A 13,144-nucleotide genomic window follows, 5' to 3' on the forward strand; every position below is an offset into this window, starting at 1 on the left:
CTTTCCTATTCCAGGAGGAAGTTGCCAGCCTGCATGGAGAGGAGGCTAGCTGGGAACCCAGGGGAGAGTCAGCTCCTGGTGGGGGCTTCATAGATCAGAGGTGTTAAAGCTGCCATCGAGGACAACTGTCTACCTGGCAGCCTTCCCAGGTATGCACACGCAGTGAGTTGTTTGATTCTGACAGTAACCCAGCAAGGTAGGCATTATTACAATCCCCACTGTGCAGATGAGAAACTGAGGCACGATGAGATTAGGTGACTTGCTAAAGTTCACACAGTTAGGATGCCTTGGATCTGGGATTGGAATCCAGGCCGTTCTGGGTCCAGAGTCGGCCCTCATATGCCTCACATGCCACAGTGGGATCGTGAGGTCTCTGGGGAGCAGAGGCTGAGACAGAAGGTCCATTAGGCCGTGATATCTGTGAAGGAGGAAGGGAAGGACCCAGGATGGCAGCGGGAGCTCTTGGATCAAGAGGAAGACCCAACAACATTTCTGCCAACTCACCGGAGGGGTCTGGAGCAAAGACTGGGTGTTCAGGGAGGAGCCCCACTTTGGTGAAAGTGGCCAGACCCTTGAACCACCATCTTTGTCAATAGCTGGGGCTACCTGAAAAAGAGCGGGACTCAGCTCAAAACACAGGGACCCCAAGGAGTTAAGCGCTGGGTGCTGTCTGCTACCAGCACTCCTTGAGGCTGAGGGACAGTGCTTTCTGGAAGAAAGTCTGAGTCTCTTTCCCTGTCAGCCACAGTGGGCCTCTTAGTTATGACACGGAACAGGGATATTCTGGTGTTTTTGGAGTCATCTATACCAGAAGATTCCATATATAGTCTATATTCTATAGCCTATTTTCTTCTAAAATCAGAAATTCAAATTCCCAGGAAGCTCTGTTATTTTTAAATGAAAACAGAACATTTTTACAAAATCTCAAATTTCCACTTTCAGTCCTTTCCTGGGTCAGAGGAAATAATGCATTCAGTGAATGTTCTCTTTTCTTTGTCCTCAAAACCGTCTACCATGTGGCCTGGGTCATAAGATCTCAGTTGTCTTCTCACAGTCACTGATGAGCAGTCTGATAGGAAATCATTTTAATAACAAGCCACCCAAGCCGCTCTTGCCACGTGCCAGGCGCTGGTCCTGGCCGGGGTTTCTCTGCCCCTGCCCTGTCCACATTTGGGGCTGGAGAGTTCTTTGCTGTAGGAGGCTATCCAGGGCAGTGTAGGCTGCTGAGCAGCACCCCTGGTCTCCACCTCCAGATGCCAGCAGCATCCCTCTCTCCAGCGGTGATGACCAACAGTGTCCCCAGACATTGCTAAAGAACCCCTGGGCAGCAAGAGCACCCCCGGTTGAGAACCAGTATTCTCAGCCCTGTTTGTAAATGTATTTGTTTAAGCCCCATGACACAGCTTTTATGACTCTCTGTTAGACAGATGAGGGGACTCTCTAAATGAATGCACATTCTTTTGTATGTTTCTTTTTCTTTCTTAAAAAAACAAACATATTTATGAACATTTACATCACCTATATCCATAGAAAAAACTTAGGAATGAGTAACTCAAAGAGATGACTAAAATTTGAGTATATGTAGCATCTTCCACAAAGAACAATAATTTTATAGAGAAATAACAGGAGAAGGGAAATGGCCTTAGGCCTCCAATGGTTGAGAAACTACAGAAAGGTAAATATATGGGGGAAACTAATGCAGAAAGGTTTGTTTGCAGATTTTTTCTGTGTCAACTCTGGGCTAATCACAGTCTAGAGTTATCTCCAGTAAAGGAGAGTTTATATCGTCCATTTACGTAGAAAAGGAGAGGGTAGACAGAACTTTTCCTGCCTTTGTTTCTTATTAATCACGTTTAACTCAACATAATTCTTATGTCAAAAACACATATTTTTGGGTACATTCTGGTTCCCTTCAAGCTGAAAGCTTGTATTCACAAACAAAAACTGCATACGCAGAAGTGTTTAATTTTAATAAAGTCCAGGGAATCAATTCTTTCTTTCATGGATTACACCTTTGGTGTTGTATCTGGAAAGTCATCACCAAACACGATGATATCTAGAATTTCTCCTATGTTATCTTCTAGGAATTTTATCATTTTGCATTTTTACATTTAGTTCTGTGGCCCACTTTAAGTTAGTTTTTGTGAGGATGCAACCCAGAAGAATAAAATCAGAGGACTGACGTGACTCAAGTTCAAGACTACCTGGAAAACCGTAATAGCCAAGACAATGTGGCATTGCTGAAGGAATAGGTAAATTGATGAATAAGACAGAAAAGAGAGCCCAGAAACAGACCTGCATAAATGTGGCCAACTGATCGTTGACAAAGGAGTAAAGGCAACTCAATGAAGCCAAAGTCTTTGACAGCCTTTTCAGTAAGTGGTGCTGGAACAACTGGGCACCAAAATTCGTAAGAATGGTAGTGATGATGATGATGAGATGATCACAGATCTTGCATTCTCATGTATTTTGCTTTTTCAAACCATGCAGTGACAAATGTCCTCATGCCTACCTACTCGGGCACAGATGCCTTTTTTTCTAGGGTCTCTACCAAGAAATGAGTCTTACAGTAAGATAAGGCAGTATTTTAATTCCACTAACTCCACTGTCCTTCACAACAGCCCTGTGAGGTTGGTGTTATTACATCTCCATTTCTTCTAGATAAAGAACCTTGAGACTCTGGGAGGTGAACGTATGTGGTAGACTGCATTTTCCAAAGATGGCCACAACAGTCTCTCCTGCCTGCTCACGTCCTCGCCAAAGTGACTTTATTACGTTTCCACTGGAGAAGTGGAGTCTAATGCCCTTGCCTTGAATCTGGGCTGGCCTTAGTGAGTTGCTTGTGTTGAGGCTCAGAAACCAACATCTCAAAATATGTTCACTTGACATGCTGAACTGAATAAGCAGCCTCAAGGTCTCTCTGACCTTCCAACCATCACCCTCCTACCCTCTCTTAATCCACTGTCTCCCTTAAAGCACAGGATAAAGTTCTCTGAGGTTCCCTTTTCTGCCTAAAATCTGGACCCCACAGGAAGAAAACAATGGCCTCTGGTGCCTTCACTGAGTTTTTATCCACTGAATTCATATTGCAGGAAGAAAGATGGAAATCTGTCAAAACAGCCGGATAGACTTTTGTCACAAAGCATTTCCTGCTGTGCAGGCCCTACAGACTTTGCCCCAGGCCACTGCCCATTCCTCAAGCCCATTGAATTTCTCTAAAAATCATTTACTACCCCTCTAAAATCATCCACGTTCTCCCATCTTCCTTTCCCCTAAGAAGAGGGGTATATAACTGTCTGTACACCTTATTGCGTCAGGTTGGGGTAACAACTCTGCGATTTTCTCTCCATGCACACTGATTAATTTTTATGCCATTTCTCCTATTAACCTGCCTTTTTTGAGCTGACTTTTCAGCAAAACTTCAGAGGGCAAAGGAGAAGCTTTCCTTTGGCCCCCTGCACTCAGCCAACAGAATTTGACAGAAGTCTGAGCTTTCTGGTGCCACGTCACAAAAAAACCTTCCACCTATGCTCCTGGAACACTAGCCCTTCAGATGCCCCCTCACAGAAGCCAGCCTCTGTGTCATGGGAAGCCGAGGCCAGACTGAGGAGCCACATGTGGACCCTTCAGGCCACCACCAGCAACTGCTGTTCACACGGGTGGCCGTGTTGAACATCAGCACAGTTCCACCTCCAGACGGCTCTATGCAGTCTGCAGGAAAATGAAGGAACACAGGAATTCTCAGCAGGTGCAGGTCAGAAAACCTTCCATGTTCAGTCCCACCTTGGCAGAAATCTGCAACATCCTGGAAAGGACAGATGTTGCATTCCATTAAAAGTGGGAGCAAAACCCACTTTATTTTTTATTTAATTTTATTATCTTTTTTTTGGGGACAGAGTCTCGCTCTGTCACCCAGGCTGGAGTGCAGCGGCACGATCTTCGCTCACTGCAACCTCCACCTCTCCGGTTCAAGCAATTCTCCTGCCTCAGCCTCCTGAGTATCTGGAATTGCAGGCACCTACCACCACCCCTGGCTAATTTTTTGTGTTTTTAGTAGAGACAGGGTTTCACCATGTTAGCCAGGCTGGTAACTCCTGACCTCAGGTGATCCACCTGCCTTGGCCTTCCCAAGTGCTGGGATTACAGGTGTGAGCCACCGTGCATGGCCAAACCCACTTTAATTAGGTCATTGAAGGTCAAGGTGACCCCAGCAAGTTGCAGAAGACTTGGAGAGCGTCTGAGAGGCTGACGGGTTGGCTCCAGGCCGTGCCTCATGGTGATCTGAGGTCAGTTCAGAGAATCTCCACCGTGGGGTTTTATGTCTGACTGATGCAGTGCAGTCAGCTGAGGATGGCAGTGAATGTGCAGAACTTATCTTTCTGTCTTTCCGAGGACAAAGTTACTTTAAAAAATCAGCCAGCCCAATTCTATCTTCCAGCAATACTTGACATATAATAAGGCCTCAATAATTTTTTTCTTGAGTGAATGAAAGTATTGCCCATGTCTTACAGATGAGGCAGCTGAGGCTAAGTGACTTGGATAAGCCATCTTGCTGGTTCCGTAGAGGTCTCCTGATATAAAAAGTCTCATTAGTTAAGAAAACTATCATCTAAGACTCCCTTGGCCAGTAACTTTCTTTTATGCAAAGAGAAAATGTCAATTTACAACGAAACCTAAATGAAATGGAATTCAAATACTCAGGGTGAAATCCTAGGGGGAGGCACTGAGGAAAGGACAGCTGTCTGGGGGTCGGTGGCAGGGACTGAAGCTGCACAGCACCAGGCGGTGGCAGGGATTGAAGCTCTGCAGTGCCAGTCAAGGCAGGGATCGAAGCTCTGTGGCACCAGTTGATGGCAGGGGTCTAAGCTTTGCAGTGCCAGTTAATGGCAGGGATCTAAGCTCTGTGGTGCCAGTCGGTGGCAGGATCTAAGCTCTGCAGTGCCCATGGCCCATTGGTTCATCCTGGCCGAGCCTCCAACAAACAGCCCCGTGCAGCTTCTTTGCCTCGAGCATTTGTCGATTTGCCAATTCCTGTAGTATAAACGCTCGTGATTTCATGCCGCCAACCCAAAGTCACTGAATGCAGAGTTGGGAAGAGATGTGCCACCATGGCTTTTGGTAGCTGGTATGACCAGCTCAGTGGTCTCCAGTTACTGGAGTCCCCACCATTCCCTCTTGTCTTGCCACCAGCACTTGAATTTGCAGCCCCTGGAAATGTGAGCACCAAGCAAGAAAAGAATCAACAACCCCAGCTGGCTCCAAATCCAGCATTCCAGGTTAAAAAACTATCTACAAGAGGAAACTGAAACTCCTCACAGTCAGAGCTACACTCTACGTTTCCCGAGGTTGCTTAGTAACTAAGCTGCAGATCTAGGGTTTGTAGGCAGGCTTTCTGGTGGAGGCTTTCTCACTCCAAGGTAGTTGCTTGTTTCATTACCTCATGCTGTTTTTTTTTTTAATTTTTTCTACCTAGGCTGTGACAGTTCATTTATCATATATTCCAGGGACAATGGCATTTGTACTGATAGTGGAATCGTAGAAAATAGGAGGAAAAACACTGACAGCAACCCAGGTCCTTTGACGTATTTCTGACTATAAATAAAAACAATTAGATGCAAACAATATTTTTGAAAATATAGAGAAACCACCAGTCTTTTGGACTCCATGATTCATAATCCCCCGCTTCTCTGTGTAGATGATCAAATTTGTGATTCAAAGCTGCTGTTTTTTTTTTTTCTCTCTCTCTCTTCATGGAATGGAATGAAAATGGAAACAAGCCAGGTCTATGACAGCCTAGACATTTGGGGAGTGAGATGGAGAAGGTGGCAGAGATGACCCTTGCCTGGGTATTTTTTAGTCCATTTCCCTCTGTGCTGTTGATACCTTTCTAATCCCCAAGGAGCACAAAGGAAAGCAAACAGAGGCTGCATTCATGAATCAGGCCAGTGAACTGGCAAATGAGTCTTGCGTATGCAGAGACTCACTCTTCTCTTTCTGAGCCTGCTGGAAAAACACCCTTACCTTTAATCACACACATACACATGCACACACGTGTACACACTTACACATGCACACACATGCATTCGCATATGTACGCATGCACACAAGCACATGCAGGCACATGCATACACACACAATGCACACATGCACGCACACTCATACACTGGCATATGCACACACGCATGCAGGCACATGCATACACACAATGCACACATAAACGCACACTCGCACACTGGCATATGCACATACACACATGCAGGCACATGCATACACATGTACTCACACAATGCACACACACGCACACACACACTTGCATATGCACGCACGCACACACACACAACACACACACACATGCACACACATACACACATGTATGGACAAAAATATAGATAAAGAGGAAAAACTGGAAACCTCAAAAAAATCTCTAAATGGACTGATGTTTCTTCTGCTACCAGGTGTTGAATTTTGTTTCTCCTTTTGCTGAAACTTTTCTCTAAGCCTAATACTCCTTGGAAACAAAACCCACAATCCACTTTTGAAAACTGCTGAAGATCTTTTTCTTTTCTTTGGGATCATAAAATATTCTCGACCCTGAACCAGCTGCAAAAGTGAAGATGAAGTTAATACATGCTTCATATTTGGCCCAAATGTCCACTTTCCTGTTTACAGCCCTTGAAACTTTTGCAGAATCAAGGCTATGGTCTTGGGAAGATAGAGGCTGCATTGCCCAGCACATTTAGTGTAACCAGAAGCAGAGTGTGGCAGCACAGGGGAACAACAATTACTGAATTTTGTTTTCTAGAAATGAGACACAGGAGGCATACATATCAGCACATTTACGAAAGTAAACATCGTGGAAGGCAGTTATTGTCTCTGAGCTCCAAATCCACCCTTCCATGCTCTGTTTTGTGACCCTACAAAATCAGCATATGTTTGATTTACCAGCTGTTTTCTTGTAGGCTCTTCCAGTGAGGGAAATTAGAAGGAGGCCTCCAGGCTGGAGGAAGAGGAGGGATTTGCTCCTTCATCTCTTCTTCCTGGGCTCCTTGTCTTCTTGCTGTTCCCATGAGCATTAGGACAGTAATGCTTCACCCCACAGCATCAGTTCCTTCCCACAGCAGCAACTGGATCCAGTTCACAGTGTCTCCAGCACTTGCAGAACCAGGCTCATTTCACTCCCTCATGGACAATACCATCAGCCAGCCCATGCCCCCACCTCGGAGGCCTGGCTTCCACTCCCAGATTTGGAGGAGCCAGCAACAGCTGAGCAGCAAGCTCTCCTTGGAGGGAGCCCCATCCAGACACACAGGGCATCTATAAGCTTCCAAGTTGGGATAATTCCAACCTACTCTTTGTTCCTTCAGCAGCCGGGATGGTGGCTGCTTTATGCATCAGGTTCCAGAGTGTCACCCAGGCCTCTGCTTTCCCTCCTGACCTCGTGATCTGCCCACCTCAGCCTCCTAAAGTGCTGAGATTACAGGCGTGAGCCACCACGCCTGGCCTAGGTAACCATCTTTATGCTAAAATATCTCCGTACAAAATCACAAGCATTCCTATACAACAACAACAGACAAACAGAGAGCCAAATCATGAGTGAACTCCCATTCACAGTTGCTTCAAAGATAATAAAATACCTAGGAATCCAATTTACAAGGGATGTGAAGGACCTCTTCAAGGAGAACTACAAACCACTGCTCAAGGAAATAAAAGAGGACACAAACAAATGGAAGAACATTCCATGCTCATGGGTAGGAAGAATCAATATCGTGAAAATGGCCATACTGCCCAAGGTCATTTACAGATTCAATGCCATCCCCATCAAGCTACCAATGCCTTTCTTCACAGAATTGGAAAAAACTACTTTAAAGTTCATATGGAACCAAAAAAGAGCCCGCATCACCAAGTCAATCCTAAGCCAAAAGAACAAAGCTGGAGGCATCACACTACCTGACTTCAAACTATACTACAAGGCTACAGTAACCAAAACAGCATGGTACTGGTACAAAAACAGAGATATAGACCAATGGAACAGAACAGAGCCCTCAGAAATAACGCCGCATATCTACAACTATCTGATCTTTGACAAACCTGACAAAAACAAGCAATGGGGAAAGGATTCCCTATTTAATAAATGGTGCTGGGAAAACTGGCTAGCCATATGTAGAAAGCTGAAACTGGATCCCTTCCTTACACCTTATACAAAAATCAATTCAAGATGGATTAAAGACTTAAATGTTAGACCTAAAACCATAAAAACCCTAGAAGAAAACCTAGGCTTTACCATTCAGGACATAGGCATGGGCAAGGACTTCATGTCTAAAACACCAAAAGCAATGGCAACCAAAGCCAAAATTGACAAATGGGATCTAATTAAACTCAAGAGCTTCTGCACAGCAAAAGAAACTACCATCAGAGTGAACAGGCAACCTACAAAATGGGAGAAAATTTTCACAACCTACTCATCTGACAAAGGGCTAATATCCAGAATCTACAATGAACACAAACAAATTTACAAGAAAAAAACAAACAACCCCATGAAAAAGTGGGTGAAGGACATGGACAGACACTTCTCAAAAGAAGACATTTATGCAGCCAAAAAACACATGAAAAAATGCTCATCATCACTGGCCATCAGAGAAATGCAAATCAAAACCACAATGAGATACCATCTCACACCAGTTAGAATGGCAATCATTAAAAAGTCAGGAAACAATAGGTGCTGGAGAGGATGTGGAGAAATAGGAACACTTTTACACTGTTGGTGGGACTGTAAACTAGTTCAACCATTGTGGAAGTCAGTGTGGTGATTCCTCAGGGATCTAGAACTGGAAATACTATTTGACCCAGCCATCCCATTACTGGGTATATACCCAAAGGACTATAAATCATGCTGCTATAAAGACACATGCACACGTATGTTTATTGCGGCATTATTCACGATAGCAAAGACTTGGAACCAACCCAAATGTCCAACAATGATAGACTGGATTAAGAAAATGTGGCACATATACACCATGGAATACTATGCAGCCATAAAAAATGATGAGTTCATGTCCTTTGTAGGGACATGGATGAAATTGGAAATCATCATTCTCAGTAAACTATCATAAGAACAAAAAACCAAACACCGCATATTCTTACTCACAGGTGGGAATTGAACAATGAGAACACATGGACACAGGAAGGGGAACATCACACTCTGGGGACCGTTGTGGGGTGGGGGGAGGGATAGCATTGGGAGATATACCTAATGCTAGATGACGAGTTAGTGGGTGCAGCGCACCAGCATGGCACATGTATACATATGTAACTAACCTGCACAATGTGCACATGTACCCTAAAACTTAAAGTATAATAATAATAAAAAAAAAGAAAAAAACAAACAACCCCATCAAAAAGTGGCCGAAGGACATGAACAGACAATTCTCAAAGGAAGACATTTATGCAGCCAAAAAACACATGAAAAAATTCTCACCATCACTGGCCATCAGAGAAATGCAAATCAAAACCACAATGCGATACCATCTCACACCAGTTACAATGGCAATCATTAAAAAGTCAGGAAACGACAGGTGCTGGAGAGGATGTGGAGAAATAGGAACACTTTTACACTGTTGGTGGGACTGTAAACTAGTTCAACCATTGTGGAACTCAGTATGGTGATTCCTCAGGGATCTAGAACTAGAAATACCATTTGGCCCAGCCATCCCATTACTGGGTATATACCCAAAGGACTATAAATCATGCTGCTATAAAGACACATGCACATGTATGTTTATTGTGGCACTATTCACGATAGCAAAGACTTGGAACCAACCCGAATGTCCAACAATGATAGACTGGATTAAGAAAATGTGGCACATATACACCATGGAATACTATGCAGCCATAAAAAATGATGAGTTCATGTCCTTTGTAGGGACATGGATGAAATTGGAAATCATCATTCTCAGTAAACTATCGTAAGAACAAAAAACCAAACACCGCATATTCTCACTCACAGGTGGGAATTGAACAATGAGAACACATGGACACAGGAAGGGGAACATCACACTCTGGGGCCTGTTGTGGGAGGGGGGAGGGGGAGGGATAGCATTGGGAGATACACCTAATGCTAGATGACGAGTTAGTGGGTGCAGCGCATCAGCATGGCAGATGTATACATATGTAACTAACCTGCACATTGTGCACATGTACCCTAAAACTTAAAGTATAATAATAATAAAATAAAAAATAAAAAATAAAAATAAATGCCATCCCTATCAAAAAAAAGTTAAAAAATAAAAAAATAGAATATCTCTGCACAAATGACTGATGCAGATTCTGTCTCTTGATTATACTCTGATGAATACAATGGAAACTGCCATTAGCAGGTGCAGTCACCATACCTGAAAGACGTTTGTGGGCTTGGGAGAAGGTTGAGAATGACCAGGCACAGATCTCCTCCCACTTTCCTCCCCTTCTTGGGCAGATTGGAGGAGGGCAGGCTCTGCCTCCTTAAGTGTGGTATGGTCATGTGGCGTGCTCTGGCCAATGATGTGGGAGTAGAAGTGATGGGTGTCACCTCTGATTGGAAACACTTAAGAGCCAGTGCACACCCTTCTTGTCTCCTTCTCCTGCCCAGGAGGCCCATGATGTAGGTGCCTCAATATGAAGGCCATCTGGGATGCTGAGCCGTCACTGCATGGGGAATGCCTGCCTTGGACAGTCACCACTGCTGTCTTTGCCTGAACAATAGAGGCATGTTGTGGAAGGATGCTGAGATTCTGGTGCTGTTTGTTACCTCAGCATCCCCTAACTGATCCTGACTAATTGAGATGGCAGGCAAGACCTTAGCCGTTTTATCTACTGTATCATCTAGAACAGTGCTTGGCATATAGTAGGCACACAAGAAAGAGGTGATGAATGAATGGATAAAAGTGAGAATTCATGTGCAAGAGCTCTAATAGGAAAGATGAAATGGCACCAAATTTCTGAAACCATAACAAGAGAAAAACAAACAGAAAGTTTTTGAAACCAGTGGTTCTCAGGCCTATCAGATATGATATCTCTATTTTAAAGCTCCCCTTTTACAACACTGAAATGGAATTCACAGATAATGTCACGTACATACAAGGTAATTTTATTAAGATTAATATAATGCTCTAACTGGATATCAAATCAAGTAAAATGCACTTGTAATTTAATGATATATATTTCAACATGCTGTTTGAGCATGACCACATGAGAAAACATCTCTTCACAGTCATTGTAAATGATGCAGATTGAATGCAGGTTGACACTTAGTAGCTGCTGAAGACATTTTCCAGTGTGGGGAAGAACTCTCTATAAAGTTATAACAAAGACAAAATATTCCCTGATTAACCCTGAGTTTACATTTGTGAAAAATTCATGGTTCTGCATATTAAACTACAGTGCAGATAACTACAGCTTTCCCCTCTAGTTTGATGGGAAATTTACAAGTTGTGAATGACACAGAGCAATTTTTTTGAGACAGTCTCACTCTGTCACCCAGGCTGAAGTGCAGTGGCACAATCACAGTTCACCGAAGACTTGACCTCCTGGGCTCAAGCAATACCCCCACCTCATCCTCCTGAGTAGCTGGGACTACAGGTGTGCACCACCACACCTGGCTAATTTTTTTTTTTTTTATATTTGTAGAGATGGAGTTTCACCATGTTGCTCAGGCTGGTCTGGAACTCATGGACTCAAGTGATCCTCCTGCCTCAGCCTCCCAAAGTGCTAGCATTACAGGTGTGAGCCACTATACCCGTCCAGAACACAGGACAATTCTTTGTCACAAGAGCCTGTCCTGGACATTGCAGGGCATTTAGTACTTCTGACTTCTGACCATGAAATGCAAGAATATGCCTTGATCCTTGCAAAAAATAATCACTCCTGAAAATGTGCCAGACACTTACATGGTGTGGGGACAGTTATGTCCCTGGTGTGGGGACAGTTATGTCCCTACTGAGATCTGTGGCTCTAAATAGAATATTCTATCCCTGAACGTCCCTACATCACACACAGACCTTCCACCCATCTTAGTCCACAGAGGGCAGTGAGCCATCACATCGTGGCCACTGGCTTCTCCATGTTCACCGTGTGGCACCTAGAAAACTTCCTGAAAGTTTTATTTTCCTCCTGATTTTGGCAGGTGGGGCCGAGACAGGCTGCCTGCTTTATTTTCTGACCTGGTTTCTTGGTTGCATTCCTGGGTTTGGGAAGATGGCTCAGATCTCAAAATCTTGGGTAGTAGACGACATACTTGCAGACGATGTCCCTGGTCCTGTTTAGGTTGTGGCTGTAATGTTCAGCAGGAGGGAGATGACTCGGCTCAGGTGAATCCTCCCCAGAGGCTGTGGCTGGCTCAGGTGCCAGGGAATGTAATGAGCCGCTTGGTTCATTCAGACTCTTCTATCTCCTCTGCCAATTCTGGGGAAGCACTCCCTGGCTCTTATATAGACACACTCAGATGCATGCGGTATTTCCCAAACTTCAGCAGTGCTCAATCTACATGCAGAATTACTGCCATACCCACACATCGTCTTGAGTTCTCAATATTTTGATTAATTGTTTGAAGACTTTATTATGAAAAATGTTAACCAAAGAGAAAGATAAATTGTACAGTGCCTACTCATATACCCAATGCCTCGCTTCCGTAAGTGACATTCTGCTGTGTTTGCTCTATCGCATATCTGTCCACTTCCCAGCTCTCTATTCATCTTCTTTTCTGATTCATTTCCAAGGAAGTTGCAAACATCTGTTTACCCCTCGATGCTCTAGACTGCATGCTATTAACTAGACTTCAATAATCAATTTCTTGTTTTATGTAAAAAACACAACTTTGTACTATTACCAGAGATGGAAAACTACTATCACCGAACATGAACACAATTAAGTCCTTTTAAATAGGGATGGAAAAAACACAATAGCGTTAGAAGACACCAATAGGATGTGTTCAGAGCTTCTGCGGGAGGAAGAGACCACAGGCCCGAATGGCTGTGTGAGTTTTTCCTTCTAGATAAAGGTGAGGCATTGCTAGGCTCTGGATCTGGATGTCCTGGGTTAACATTGTTCCAGCTCCTTCACTCTCTGGCTGTGTGACCTTGGACAAGTCACTTAACCTCTCTGTGCCTTGGTT

At 44.0% G+C, this 13,144-nt stretch overlaps 1 protein-coding gene across 2 annotated transcripts in view; it reads right to left on the minus strand.

Moving 5' to 3' along the window:
- The window catches only part of TMEM132D (transmembrane protein 132D), an 818,999-nt gene that overhangs the window by 20,636 nt on the left and 785,219 nt on the right, over positions 1-13,144 (minus strand). The gene's annotated exons all lie outside the window — the stretch shown is intronic.

Source organism: Pan troglodytes, chromosome 10 (genome assembly GCF_028858775.2).
Source record: "Pan troglodytes isolate AG18354 chromosome 10, NHGRI_mPanTro3-v2.0_pri, whole genome shotgun sequence".
Lineage (NCBI taxonomy): Eukaryota > Metazoa > Chordata > Mammalia > Primates > Hominidae > Pan > Pan troglodytes.